This window comes from Wasmannia auropunctata, unplaced genomic scaffold (assembly GCF_000956235.1).
Source record: "Wasmannia auropunctata unplaced genomic scaffold, wasmannia.A_1.0 LD336095.1, whole genome shotgun sequence".
Lineage (NCBI taxonomy): Eukaryota > Metazoa > Arthropoda > Insecta > Hymenoptera > Formicidae > Wasmannia > Wasmannia auropunctata.
In genome coordinates this window covers 3,500,706-3,513,510 of record NW_012026795.1, presented here as the reverse complement: position 1 = coordinate 3,513,510, position 12,805 = coordinate 3,500,706, and the positions used below count along the sequence as shown (strand labels likewise).

The 12,805-nt window shown below is 43.8% G+C and overlaps 1 long non-coding RNA gene across 1 annotated transcript; it reads left to right on the top strand.

Moving 5' to 3' along the window:
• Nucleotides 1–8,283: 8,283 nt before the first annotated feature.
• Nucleotides 8,284–9,206, top strand: LOC105462751. The gene is made up of 2 exons (XR_976112.1): nucleotides 8,284–8,530; nucleotides 8,856–9,206. It is a non-coding gene; the product is annotated as an uncharacterized LOC105462751 (long non-coding RNA).
• Nucleotides 9,207–12,805: the final 3,599 nt, after the last annotated feature.

Here is a 12,805-nt window from a genome sequence, read left to right as displayed (position 1 = left end):
CTTCACGATTTGTAATTTTTCTAAATTTAAATATAAATTCTATTTTAAAACTATAGTACTCAATTACAAAATCATATATAAATCAATCAGCTTGAACAAATTGATTTCTCATTGATAATAAATAATTACAGGAGATATCCAAAATGACTGCTATCACAGTCAAAAAATTAATAAGTTAATTTTTAAAAGTTAAAAAAGTGATGGTTATCATATTTGTATATATATATTTATAATTTTAGTTTGAAATATAAAACACCCACTATATTATTCTTTAGCATTATTATGCTTTAAAAGCATATCATGTATGCACTCAGCATATTGTGTATGCTAAAAATTATCCTATATACATACACTTTTAAATTTATTCAAATATTTATACAACTTATGTTCATAGACATATTCTGTATGCGCGTATTGGTAAAAAAGAGAAAGAGAGAAAAAGAAAATAAATGCATTCATTATGCATATGCATTATGCAAAATATCTACCGATGCTTACGTGGAACAGATGATTACGTCGTTACACCTGGGAAATGGATATTGCGACGTGACCGTTAAAAATGTCATCAAGCGCGTAAGATCACCGCGGACGTTAATGCCGTAAAATAATACCTACAGTTTCGTGGAAAAAAGTCCCCTTCTATCCCACCCTTTTATGCCGTTTTACTCGTCGGTTTGTCCGCGTTCTCTCGACGCGCTCGTCAAAGGCGCTCGGCAGCCTAACTTCATTAGTCTATAAATGCGGTTTGTCTCGAAAGGGACTATTCTCCTTCTTCGTGTCTAAAATTATCCTCTCTCGCGACGAGCCTTTCGAGTTAAAGCGATTTATTGTTATTACCATCGGCGAAGAGGGAGGTCGCGCGTATTCCTCGATCCAAATTGATCTGCGCATCCAGAACGCAGATTAACGCGATTTCGCAGAGACTTCGGAAATTATGCACGAGGCCTTACCCTCGCACGATCTCTCTCTCTCTCTTTCTCTCTCTCTCTGTCTCTCTATCTCTCGCCCGCTTCCACCTTCACATTCCTGCAACACCTTCTATAAAATCGGTCCCCTTCCGAAACTACCGTCGCAACGGTGCGACCTCCGACGCTATCCGGTGCGTCCCGATCGAGGATCAATTTAGGTGTCAGGCGTCCATGTGTCACTTAGACGTTTTCACCGCCGCTCGAATAATTCATGCTACCCTTTGGAGTGGGTATAAACCCCACACGAAAAGCGCGCGAGTGAAACACGCGGGTGGAATGGAGAAAGAGAGGGAGAGAGAGAAAGAGAGAGAGAAAGAGAGAGAGAGAGAGAGAGATGGTAAAAAGGCGAAATGTATAAGAAAAACGCGGGTTGACCGTTCGCCGGCGGCATTCGCCAGGGAGACGTGTTGACGTGAAAAACCAAGCGTACGCGCGTAGCCCCCTCCCTAAAAGGCGGCATCCTTTATTCAAAACTTTCTGACTTTTATCACTGCTCGCGTTTTGTGGTCGAATCCCGGAAAATTGTCGTGTCGCTGACACGTCGAGGAAAATGTGCAAATCTTTGTTTTTAAGGACTCGAAAAAGTTAATCTGCATGAACTTTATATTATGGAAAAAAACATATTGAGGGTTCGCAGCGACACGATTCTCTTTTCTCATCTATGCGCAATGAGCGGACGGCAGCCTTCCTCGGGAAAAGGAGCCAATTAAGGGACTGTCTCGAGCCCTTCGCTCGAGATTGGTCCCCGATGTATCGGAGGACCATCGCTACGCGCTCGTGTAATCGTTTGGGAACGCTCGCGTCAGTCCCTGTCGCCGTTCGTGTATATAGTTTCACATTACGCAGACGGAATATTTATCCCGTAACGCGAAGTAGTGGCGAGGATAAATAATTGATTGGAGCAAAGGAGGGTTGAACGTTGGCGCACCGAGACCCCGTTCTGTAGAGGGACGAGAGAAAGGGGTGAAGAGCACCGAGAAGAGCGATTCCCAGCATTGGTCGATCATGGGAAAGCGATAAGTACTCCGCCTGTCCGGCTCCTAAATAAGGAAATTATTAGCGGAATTAAGGAAATTATCCGAGCTTGATTCTCTCGACTCTTAATGTAACTCTTAATGATGTAATGTAATCGCGATACAGCTGCTCTCGCGCGCGTCCCTCGGCAGTTTTTCGCCGAAAAAAAAACCCATCGCGCCTGTCATCAATAATTTTCAATCATTTTTCGCGCGAGGGAGACATCTTCATAATTACGACGCCATTATACATCGTGGTGCCTGTGCCATCGGCTGGGCATTACGGGTATCTTGGCGCGCGGTAATGGGACTCCATTAACCGATTGCTCACATATGACAGAGCAATCGAAGAATACACGTGCGGTAACCGCGGTCTAACGGGTGACTGGGATCGTAAGCGACGCCAATTTACAGGAGAGACTCAAGCGGGTCTCGATTCGGCTCTTATAAATCCCCCAACACCTTCTCCCTCTTCTCCCCCCTCCCCCTCCTTCCCACCGGTATAATCAAGGAGAACGCTCCCTCTATACATGTCTCTATTCGCGGCCTACACGCGGAACGTGATACGAAACAGAGACATCAATTTCGTTACGGCGCGCCCATGTGAGAACCGTGACCGCGCGACACCTACCTCCGTCGTGCCCCAAATTGTTATGATTCCCCGATTCGCGTCTCCCCGGGGAACCGGCTCGTGCGACTGTGCCCCGCGGGGGGTCCGATACACCCCTCGATTCTCGGGCCTTTTGTGCAGCGCGAGCCCTATGAGAGGGATCGTCGAGCCGTAAGCGTATATACATATATAGCCGAGAAAGGTGCGAGGGTGCACTTGCAGCCCCCGCGCGCGTCTGCAATTTTATCGAACTGTCGTATAGATAAATAAGAAATGAAACGGATACGGTTGTAGTACGATTAATTGCGCTGCACGGTAATAATAAGTAAAGAGGAGATGGGTGTTTAATTCTATTTGTTATTTATTAACGCCAGCGGAAGCTTTTCAACTATCGAGATGAATCTCCGACTGTGGCCCAGGGGAAAAGGCGGTCTCACCTCGGCGATTGCAGGCTTGTTGTGAAATAATACACCGTGTATCGAGGGGTCGTTCGCGAAAGCAAGTGTCGCTCGTTCGTTATTAGGACACCGAATGTAAATTCGGATCGGTTGCCACGGGGATCTCCGTTACACTCGGCTGCGCACCGCCGCCGCCGACCGGTCTATAAAAACTCGTCGCAACCGGGTTGATAGCGTTTAACATTTCGCTCGGCGATTGACGACGGAGCGCTTTCGCGACGACGGGGGAGAGCGGGTAGCGAGGCGGTGCATTTTGCGAGAGAGAAAGATAAACTTTAAATGCCTGCAATTTAATTTCTGCCTGCTGCAATTTGTGCACACCGAACTCGCGGCGGGAATGGCGGCGTTACACGGGCAAACACGCAATATTCCGCGGTACGTGCGCTGCACCGAGAGGCCGAGAGACTCCGGCGCCTTAATAGATCCTTTGCTTTATGGATAATCTATTTTTAAATTTCACCGTTTACGAGTTCGCCGTTAGTCCGCCGATATGCTGAATGTAAAGCGCGCGCGAGGGCCCCTCTTTCGAGAAACAGTTCTCTTAGATAATAAGCAATTTCCTGAGATATACGAAGTAATTTGGCAAAACCCGTTTTCGCAACCGGCAATTTTTTAATGCTAAAACATGCAGTGCAACGCTCCCTGCAAAATAATCCACTCGTTCTCTCTCTCTCTCTCTCTCTCTCTCTCTCTCTCTCTCTCGTTATGCGTGCACCTACGCGCACTACTTAATTCTGTCCTTCCTTCTCGACGAGTCATTTACATTGTAATAATATATAATCAATATGTAATATATATATTAATAATATATATAATTGTTATGTAATATGTAACAAATTATATTATTACAATTTTTATATGATTATACGATTTTCTTTTATTGTATGATTTATATGCGAAATTATTTGAAAATTGCACGATAATTAAAGAACTCTCTGGAAAAGTGTTGCATTATTTTTTAAAATAATATTTTAATGAAAGAATGTTGCTCGCGCTAACATGATTTCTTATTTCTTGTAAAATTTTAAAAAATGTTGGACGCAATGTTCTTCCAGGAAGCCCTTCAATTGTACAATATCCATTACGCATTGCTAAAAATATAAAAATGTTGAAATCTTGTTTTGGCACTTAAATGGTTCAATAACATCAGAAAGGTTTGCGGCAACGAAAGATAAATTAAAATCATTATTGCATAGCAGAGAAATTCGAGCGCCGTATGCACCTTGGATCGGTGAAATTAATTTTACTCGGCGAAACAGCGGATTGTAGAGACTCGAACGAAGCGATCGGGAGTCACTTTGGAGCAGCTTTATCTCCACTAAAACATTCATGCGCGGGACAGTCACGGGCACCGGAGCCGGAATGGAAAATCGACGTATCTCTGAATTACCCGGTGCAGACTATATGGCGGACGGAGAACGAAACTTTCTGTCTCCCCACGGGGCATCCCCGATTTCTGCCGCGCGACTGCGGAACTTTAAACTTCGTGGCCGACCGAGAATCGCCCTGGAGGGGCCTCTACGAGAACCTATGAGTTTGCGACGCGACTCAGTTGGCGAATATATATCTGAAACATTCAAAGAGAGAGGGAGAAAAAAGTTTCGCGTCGCGCCACACACCGTGAGCATAGATTCGCGCCGATTTAAGGGCAGTATCGTTACGAACGCAGCTGTCTTGCATGTAAATGCCCGAAGACATCTCGTGTCCGTAAATCGCGAACGTCGATGTACAATCGTAAACTCGAAAGAGTAATAAGCGTAATTATCCCCAATCTATACGAAAGGATTAATTATACCAATGTTCCCTCGTGATGCGGGAGAGTCCCCGCCGCGGGTAGCTCGCCTAAAACATTCACGTCAGAGTGGAAAAGTTTTACGCGAGGAAAACGATAGCCTCATACGTCTTGCGAGCACCTATATCCACCCGTTGTTTCCGTTGTTGCGGCTGCGAATGCCGGTTCCGAGACCTCCTGCGGAAAGTACATATGGCTGCGCAGGGGTGAAGGAGGCGCCGCAACGGGACGAGGGGGGGCAGGAGCGAAGGGGGAGTTAACATCGCCGCCGTTGCCGCCGCAACACCGCATATAAATATACCGGGCAAGTCGGCCAGAGTGAAACATTTATTTAGTACCAGGGGATTTTCCAAATGGAGGGAAAGCGGGTGCAGTAATTCGGCGGAGGCCACGATAACTCGGTTAGCCGGCAGACTTTCGATCTGTATTCTGTCTACCGAGGAGTTTATCACCGCGAGCGCATTCTCTCTCGACTCTCTCTTTCTCCTTCTCCATCCGATCTTTATATCTATACCACCTTCCCCGTTGTTATTGTTATTGGCGGAATTTTCGTTCCACCCGTTGGAATCGGTTCGCGTGCCGCGTGCCGATTTTATCCCGCGCGCCCCCCGATGTGTCATTACATTTTCGATCGCGTGTGTAACGATCAACCCGACAATTAATAGATATAACAATCGTAGAATTACCTAAATTTGAATTATAAACGTCAATCGGCATCGAAATGCAGTAGCTCGTATATTATGCCTGATGGCAGCGTGTCGTGCGTAAAATTATGGGGGAGAGGGGACGATCTCGGCGTTTTTCGACCGAGAGATCAAACGAAGGGGCTTAGCATCTCATCTCCCGTGAAATATCCCTCCGAGAGTTACTACCTAATTCATTTCTTCATGATTTTTTGATTGATTAAGAGGAACTCCAAGCTGAGACGCATGAAACGTCGCGCGGAGATAAAAGAATGCTTAATTTTTGTTGGCAAGCTGGCCGGCTAAAAGTTGGGAAACTGTTTGTAATTTTTCAATCATTACGCGACGCTGCTCCACCGATCAAGGTAATTGCCTTTCCTTCGGAAAAAATCGTTTTTGAATAATTCGCGCCTTCGGATTAAATGATTAAATAAGCTGTATAAGACATGGATTATATGCTCGCATAACTGAAAAAAAATTTATATGCCTGCATGTTATTCGTTAAATTAAAAAAATGACTCTTAGAATTAGTGATGCTTGTCATGAAAAATTTCTGAGTATATAATATACGTCGTACTTTTCAATTTTGTGTCAATCCAGTTTCTTTGTTGCTCCATTTTACTGTAAACACCAGGATTCGGGGATATATATTGCCAATTAACTCATTTAGGTTTTGAACGAGATTAAGAAGCGCGTAAATATCATGCTCAGTCGGCGTTACGGTATAGCACGATTAAATACTCGTTGCTTTCGAGGTACGATGAAATTAATCCGTTACAGTGGATTTATGTCTCGGCGGCTCGTATACCGCTTCGCGGATGTCTTCATCTAAATCATCGTCCGAAAAGTCTCATTGGCGTTCTACGAGTTACAAGTTAGCTAATTAATTAATTAAATTCCTAATTGGTATAAAGCATTCCTACGTGGTTGGCGTTAATTGCGATTTAATGGAATATTACGTCCACTCCTGGCGCGGCGCGAAGTGCCCCTAACTTTTTGTACCTTTGCGTTTTGCCTCGTAAAAAAAGTTTCAAGTGGCGTCTCTCGTAATAAGACGAAGGAACGAAGGAAATAAAAGATGAGGAAGAGGGAAAAATTTATTCGACGTCGCCGAGTTAATTAATATTGTCGTACCAAAATTTACTCTTGGTATAAAGTTTGATTTTCAAATATTCTCGCCGCACGCGGGAACCTCATGCAATTTCTACACTTAACTAGTTTCATATTCTTTTTTATTCTCCGATTAAATTGGCTCTCTCTCTCTCTCTCTCTCTCTCTCTCTCTCTCTCTCTCTCTGATGCAGAAGTGTTTAAAAAACACGTGCTAGCGCGGCCGACGATCTCGTCATAGGAGGGTGAAATGTCGGGAGATACGGTACGATCGTGGCGGGGCGAAAGAACGTGCTCGGGACTTAATAGAAATACAATAGAGTACATTGAGAGGGTAGCCACCCTCCCCAGGCAGCAGTTTGACTCGGAAAATAAATCAAACTCCAATACGCTAAGTGGTTACGGATGACGTAAACCAGACTTGTGTGCATTCCGGGCTACGACCGCGTCCCGAGATTAAATTCTATTTAATTTCGAGCTCCATGAAATTCTGCCGAGGACAAGTCGCTGCGTTTCCCGCTAAATGGAAAAATCGGATTAATACGATCGCTAGTATGATCGCCAAAACGATCGCAGAAACGATCGCGATATTTAATTGATTTTATAATATAACATTACTAAATGAATCGGAACAAAAGTATTTTATATAGGATTGATCTGTAGTATACATGGATTATTTATATTAACTGTTGACCAACGATGTATATTAATAAATTAGCTATTAATAATTAGCTAATAATTAAGAAATGAAAAATCGATTATTTTAAGAAACGACGGCATGTGAGCTACGATAAACCGGATTTTATATAAACTTTAACCAGACTTCCGTTCAAAGCCATCCGGGATTTTCAGGTGGCGGCCATGTTTTCATTATATCGCGCTATGTCCGGTGCTCGATCACGTTGTCTCCTACCAATTTCTCTCTCGTTTTCTCGCACCCTCTCTTTCTCTCGGTCTATCCATTCCGAACCCCCTTTCTCCAACCGCTCGAGTGGCTGTTCCACCTTTTGCAAAAGCAGTGATATTTCAACAGCTGCGCCGCTCTCTCTCTTTCTCTCTCTCTCTCTTTCTCGACGTTGGACCTCGCTTCAGTCAACGAGAAATCTAATTTCATTATGGCAGGTCTCTTGGGTCAAGAACAGTGCTGCAGTAACTACGCCATGGGGACAGCGTAGCCACGCGTGTAGCTCATACTTGCAATTTTTAAGCGTGGAAAGTTGTTTCATGCCATCGTCTCAATTCTTTGGAAAGTCTATTTTAAATTTCAGCACCCGTATAAACGTTTAAATAATTCAAGAAAACAACAGTATTCTTCATACGACCTCTACTTCAATCATTAATTCAATTTAGAATTTTCTTACTAGCTTCCACTTATAACTCTGCTCTGAATTTACGTCGACGTGATATTCTATCGTAGGATATAGCAATCGCACAGTAACATTGTTCTCCGTTAGATTTGCCCCCGGAATTGGTGTGATCAGCACGCGTGATCGTAATGTTTCCGCCGGCCGGTATTCCGCGATACCTTATTGGCTAGTAAAACTGCCAATTGTCTCAAAAGCTCGGCCTCGGTCCAATAATGAGGGATTAAATATTAAGGGGCGTATCCTGCGTGAGGTCTCGCTCAATGTTCCTTTGTTTTACGGCGGTACGTGACCAGAAAGCAACATGGCCGAGCCGGGCACCTAACGCGATTAGACCCCTAACGTTTCTTTTCTCCCAACCGAGAACTAAGCTTCGGGAGATCGCGGTTGTCTGAGATTGGATGCGATACACCACCACGGCCACCGAAGAGCAGGTTTAAGGCCATTCCGCGAGGAAAGAAATCAACTTTAATGCATACCATGCTTGCGCGTCGTCCGAATAATGATTAACCCCGAAATCAGTCGCGTCGCTGGTAAATGGATAAATTTACTCCGGAGTGATACGAAAAAGATATATAGTCTCATCCTTTTCGTAACCATCCCCGTAATTACGAGCCCTTTTTTCCCTTGCCAAATCTTTTTGTCGAAATCGGGCTTTTATATTTTAAAAATTATCGCATTTTGAATGCTACAATGGTTATTTTTTTTATATAAATACGTTTACGCGAAACTTTGCATTTTTTTACTTCAAAAAGCAATTCAGGGAGCACACTTTATGCACAAGAGACTACACAATGACTACCGTGGAGCATAGATATTTTTACCGCAAACGTTGGGTGTTTGTCACGTTCGTTTTAGGCGGAGTGCGATTCTCATGAAGAATGCAGAGTCGACAAGGATACCGGCTCATTCGTATTAGGCCGACAATGGAGGCGCACCAACGAGAACTTTTAAATGTTTCACGGATTCGTCGTGTCGACATCGATTTTCAAGGAGTCGCGTACAAAGAACCAACTTGGAGTAAAACGTTGCCTCATGTAAAACAATTCGCGTGCGTTTGGTAAAGAGACTTCAATTCCTTGATGTTAAAGTTCTATAATATATTCTATACTTTCTTTCCATCCTGAGAGTTATCCCTTTCCCCGCCATCAGCATTTTAATAACAATTCCGCATGTTTGATTTGGAAGAAATATAAAAGAAATTATTAATTGTTTCTTCCTCTTTATTACGAAGAAATAAAAGCTAAGGATAAACGCGAGAGATTGTAAACTGAAAATTCGAAAATGGATGTACATGTAAATCACACGTCTCTGTAGCTAACGATTTATGAGACGCATCTCGCAATTCCCGTGGTTCCTAAGTGGATATTCGAGAAACGAGGTATTAATCGTTTTTTGCACACAAATCTCATCAGAGGAGCTCCAGCTCGATTCAATCTCGTTCGATGGAACGGCCATTCCGGATGAAGCACCCAGCGTGCCGGCCGTCAAAAAGCGAACAAACAAACCATGCATGGGATTTAATAGGTGCGCGCAACTAGAGCCCGATTACGCGCGGGCCGCGTATAAAGAAACTAATGGGCATACCCGACGCTCGTGTGCGGACTCACAAATTGCCCGTGCAGTGGCTGCCGAAGGTCCATCTCGTAATATCATATCATGCGATCGCAATCGGCCGTAATTAACGCTGCGTTATTCTGCATAATTTGTTAGGGAGGGCCGGCGCGCGGTTCGGGATCGTGCACCGGCAATAAATAGGTATTACAATTGCCGCTGACGAGAGAAAGAAAGGATGTTGCGGAGTGCAGCTGCTTATATGTATTTCCGAGCGTTGTGTGCAGCCTTCGCATTTACCTTTACTCGCGTCGAATTATTCTTATTCATTTCATTACTCTCATTAGTGCTACCTTTAATTACACTCCTATCTTGCGTGGGAGTAGAAATTTTAATTGCAAAGTTTCCTTCCTAATATATTCTTTAAACATTTTCTCTTAATTCATTAAGTCCCAGGATACCCCACGCGCGCTTTCCTGTTTGAAATTCTTGTAACTTGGGTTCTAATTAAAATTTTTACTCCACAATTTAGAAGTTAGTATAGTTAGCAACAATTAGTATTTAGTAAAAAGAGCTGCTCTTTCTTTTTTCGAAAATCTAAGTCGGAGACTAGACAAGTCGGCGAGTCTAGATGGAATCAATATTAGTTGAATATTTGCCAGTAAAAAAGCAGAAGTCAATTACTTCTTTTTATCTCCATTTTTAACCTTTATCTTTTTTTCCTGACATCCCATCTCACGAATTAGATATTCTAATTGAAAAGAGTAATTCTTTTCATCCCTAAATATCAAAATGCAGTCTAAAAACTTTGATTAGCATCCGAGTCAAAGATTTAAAATAGAAAAGCGCTTAAAATATAAAAGAATTAAAATAGAAAAGAATTTAAAATATATAAGATCGTTCTAGGAATTAATAAATTTATATACAGGTTATAATATACAGAAAATTGCACATCAGAAAAATCACATTTTACACGCTTAATTAATTGTAAATGCATTTTCAATCCGTGTCGTCACGAAATGCTTGATAATTAGTTGCAGGATAATTAGAAAAAAAATGTATACGCACGTTTCGTCAATACCTTCATCAATATCTAACGCGCGGTACATCAGGAGAATAAATAATTTAAAGCCCTGAGAGATCTCTCTCGATATAAATCATGGACGGGGAATGCGAGACAACGTATGTGCCAATAACGTTTTTCGTGCTTTCCTTGTAATGCGCGAATCAATTTTATTGCGAACGCAACTCGGAAACGCCGCGCGCGATAAATAAATCTGCGCTCCGCAGGTTTGAGTATATCACGTTGACATAAAATCAAGGGCGCAGAGCATCGCGTAACATCGTTGGCGTACTTCGAAAACATCGATGGTGCCGAATTAGCGCTTGGCATTTTGCTCGATATTTTACCTCGACATTGACTTATGGGACATCGATATTTATTTTCCGTTACTCTCTTTATTAACATCTCGTTTCTGTAACAGTTGAATCAAGAGCGTTGAGTGAAACTTTAACCGCATGGCGAACAGTTTGTACAAGAACAGTTCTCGTTGCCGATGGGATTAAAAAGTCCCTCGATAATGGCTGTATAGCTGGCGCAATCGCTGCAGCGTGGCGCCGGGTACAAACGAGATGCGCACAATGTTGGCTGCAGCGAAAATCGCAAGGAAGGTAGAAAGAGGTATAGACGCGAAGTATAGGTACTACTCGCCGCGCGCGTTCTGCAGAGAGGAAATTCGTGCATCGGTGCATGCGTGTTGCGCACACGTGTGCGCGAGAGGGGGTGCGTGTGCAGGGGGTGAGCGAGCGAGAGACGAGAGGAAGCGAGCGGAAGAGTTGCAAACGTGCGCGGCGCGGAGAGCGGACGAGGAGAGAGGATGAAGAGGGAGAGAGACGGAGAGAGTACTAAGCTAGAAACTCATTACGCTCGCTCCGCCCCGGCCGTTCGACGAAGCGGCGGCCAATCGGATACTGCCGGATCGTAATCGCGCCGGTGCACGGTTTAATCTCGGCATCGCGCGCCCGAGTATTGCACACGGCCGTGCCGGCGATGCACGGCGGCGCGAGGCCCGGCCGGGCGGCTGCAAGTGCACGCACACACACGCGCCGCGGCGATCGCGCGGCATGTACATATGCCTTTAGAAGAGCGACATGCGTTCATCGTCCGATAGAATCGTATGGCGGAATTCCCCGCATTCGAATTCCCCCTTCGGATCTTTCTGTTAGAAAATTCCGATTTAGATCAAGAATGCCTCGATCTATATAGTTGAAAAGAATCTTCTGGCCCAAAGTTATACGACGCGAAGGCACCGCAAATTATGGCTATTTCCATCAATGTAGTTTAACTTTAATCCCAGTTTAACTTACGCTTTATCTTTTTTTAATTCTTAAAACTAAAACCTGATGAAGAGTAATTGTTGAACCGAAGTTAAAGTTAATCTACATTGGTAGAAATAAAAATTAGTTTCTCACAATTCGGGACGCAGAATCATCAGCCAAGGAGGTTGTAAATCGGATCCTCTCTTTCAAATATATTTTTAGAAATTGACTAGAAAATTCTCTTTATAGAGAAATAAATTAGAGAGTTTTCTCTATCCTCGCAATAACACTTCAAGGCTACTAATAATTCCCTCATAAAAAAAATTATGCGATATATGTTTGATATAAATAAACACAAACACGTATATTTTTGCTATAGAGAATATCAGGTGCGTAGGGAAAAAAATCACGTTTTACCGTTCAGTGAAGTGTCAGTGAAGATACGTTGCGCTACATCGGTATTAAATAAAGGGCAACGCACGGTAGGGACGTTAATTGCGTTTTCGGCTTGCACGGCAAAATACTCGGCGACTCTCGCAAATGTACGAGCGCACCGCGTCGCGTCGATAACCGATCGCCGCGCGGGTGCACGTAGGAGAAAACACATGCGGAAAACGCGCCACCGAGTGACAAAAAGAAATTCGGCCGCCAGTCATTGGGCCGCCAATGTTCAACGAATTACCTGAATAATTGAGACCGACCGATGTTCTCGCATTTGCGCGGCCAGTCGCTCTTGGCGATGTGGACACCGATTGTATTTTTTTGAAACGCGCCCGACATGCGACGGACGTGCGCGTTACGCGTCCTTTTCATTATACATTTATAAGAACGATCGAAATTTTACTCTCTCTCTCTCTCTCTCTCTCTCTCTCTCTCTCTTTCTCTCTTTTTTTTTAACGGGGCACAATTTCCAGCCGCGCACCGAATCACAATGA